The sequence below is a fragment of the Gavialis gangeticus genome, unplaced genomic scaffold (genome assembly GCF_001723915.1).
Source record: "Gavialis gangeticus isolate Ggan-Ray unplaced genomic scaffold, GavGan_comp1, whole genome shotgun sequence".
NCBI lineage: Eukaryota > Metazoa > Chordata > Crocodylia > Gavialidae > Gavialis > Gavialis gangeticus.
In genome coordinates this window covers 176,984,771-176,987,245 of record NW_017729022.1, presented here as the reverse complement: position 1 = coordinate 176,987,245, position 2,475 = coordinate 176,984,771, and the positions used below count along the sequence as shown (strand labels likewise).

The window sequence follows — 2,475 nt, the reverse complement described above, 5'->3', positions numbered from 1 at the left end:
GTACTTTTCTCCTTTAACATTTATAAAAACAATTATCCATCTTGCTATTAACCAGCTTGGTTCACAGCTTTGAAAGTATTGCTGTTTAGCAGCTACAACAATTAGGCAACATTTCCCAGCCATCAAGGACATATTTAGTAATATAAAGTAGTGATGCCAACCTTTTGGAAGTCTGCAGATTAGAATTGCCTATTACGCACAACTGAGAGCATTTAAAGGCAGCTCCTAAATGCACTTGTTCAGCAAAATTGATATGCAATTTTTACAACAAATACCAAAGAGAGAAATAACACTAATATAGACTATAAAACAAATTTAAATAAACAGTATAAAAATGCAAACAAGTAAATTGATAAATAGATGGAAAAACAAAGTGCTACTCGTGACATATCTCTCATGCTAGCTTTACTTACCTGAGTATTTTGGCATGCTGAAACCATAATGTAGTAATCTGTCCTGAAGGTTTTTGTTTGTTTTCCAATGTGTTTTGGGTGTGTGAAATCCATCTACCACTTGGGGAAAGAGGAAAGTAGGGAAGACAGATGCCCTTCTTTCAAAGTGTTGGAGTCGTGTTATAACCATGATGGTCCAGGATTTATGCAAGTGGCAAGGATTTTTGGGGGTGATACCTTTTTTGCCTTGCATTCAAAAGCTTGTCTAACTTTTACCAATTGTGCAGTTGGTCCAATAAATTGTATCACCCCCAGAAACTTGCTTCTTTCAGAGCACGTTGGAGTCCAGACAGCACAGAGTAATGGAGGAAGGTTCAGCTAGGAATGCCTGCCAAATGGACAGGGTGAGGCTGTAGGCCACAGTTTCTTGTGTAGAAAAATGAATCTTGTGTGGTGGAAGTAGTAGGCATCTGTCTGTTCCACAAGGCAACAGAATTATGCTGAGTGAGACATGAACTCACTGAACATAATCTTCCCTTGAAAATAAAGTGAAGCCAGAGGAGAGGAGAGGAGAAAAAGGTAGTGGTTATAAAAGTCTCATGCAGTTTCTCTGATCTCTAATAAGATGACTCTTAGTAAACTATGGAGTCATGCTTTCATTGTACAGAGGGCCATTATATAAAGTGGCTCTTAAAAACACGGGGAGAATCTGTGCCCCTCTACATCTGCTATGACTAAATGAGCCTGGAGGTGTTTCAAGTACATGCAACACAATATATGACCTGGCTTGGAGCAGTTTAATCTATTCTATGTACATTCCTCTGTCTTGTCTTTCCCTCTCCTAAATGTTTGAATATTGAAACCTTTAATCAGTTTCTTTTAATCAAAATATTTAACCTAAACCCGCTCTAACATTTTGGGGGAAAATGCTCTTCCACCCCTCTATCCTTGGGCTTAAAGCTATATGTGGATGTATCTCTTCAGGAGCACATCTATTCCACAGCACAAGCAAGCGGAAACCATCCTTTAGAATAAACCATTTACTTTTTTAGTGGAACGTGAGATGGAGTTGTTAGTAGTATTGTGATTTCTTCAATTGTCTATCAGTTTATAAAACTTAGGGCTCCTCTACACATGCAGGTAAAAGTGCAATGGGATCTAATGCACAATTCACACAATCACACCTCCTGCCATGTGACATGTGCATGGTAGGAGGTGTGATTGTGGGACTGTACATTAGATTACATCGCAATTTATTGCCCAATCCCAGGCTCCCCCTGCACCTACAAGAAGAAAGCTCCACACAGTTGAGTAGCTTCCAGCTGAGGAGGCACCCCATGCACCTTCTGGGACTGGAGGATCATTGCTGCAGTGATCCCCTCATCCTGAGAGTTTTACACACCCCCAGGGCTGGGGGATCACCCCTGTGGTGATTCTTTTGCCCCAGGTGTTTCATACAACCCTGGGGCAGGAAATCACTAGGATGCTTTAAGGACCCAGTGTCCACAGCTGCTGAGGCTGGAGTCCCCAGCAATTGCAGGACTTGCAGCCCCAGCTGGGCAAGGTACACAGGTGATAGAGCTCCCAGCCTCAAGGGAGACCCTGCTATAAGTACAAATTAAAGCTCAATAGCAACCAGCTATAAAGTTAGTACACATTTTTTACTTCTAACTTTATAGCTGGTTGAAGCTTTCTATTGTGTGATACATACTTTGTATGTGTAGCTGATTTCCAGGTGATTGCACAAATAACCAGTTAATTGTATGACACCTGTAATGTGTAGAGGAGGCCTTATTGATTGTGCATCTTTGGTATGAGGCTAACTACTCGTTTTCAAAAGGCATCTCAGAGTCACAGAAGAGCTGGAAGGGACCTTATGAGATGATCGGGTCCACCCCCCTTGCTCTGGGCAGGAAAGACTGCTGAGGTTAAATAACTCTAGTCTTCTTTTGAAGATCTCCAGGGTAGGTGCATGCCCTACCCACACTGGGAATCTATTCCAGAGTCTGGTCACACAAACCATGAAGAAGTTATTCCTTATATCTAGTCTGAAACCTTCATCTAGGAGTTTGACTGTTGCTCC

General features: G+C 41.6%; 1 long non-coding RNA gene across 1 annotated transcript in view; it reads left to right on the top strand.

Annotated features, from left to right (window-relative positions):
• LOC109297091 overlaps window positions 1-2,082 on the top strand; it is a 9,122-nt gene extending 7,040 nt beyond the window's left edge. The window contains exons 2-3 of the long non-coding RNA XR_002097201.1: window positions 976-977; window positions 1,981-2,082. This is a non-coding gene — a long non-coding RNA (uncharacterized LOC109297091). The remainder of the gene's footprint in view (window positions 1-975; window positions 978-1,980) is intronic.
• Window positions 2,083-2,475: the final 393 nt, after the last annotated feature.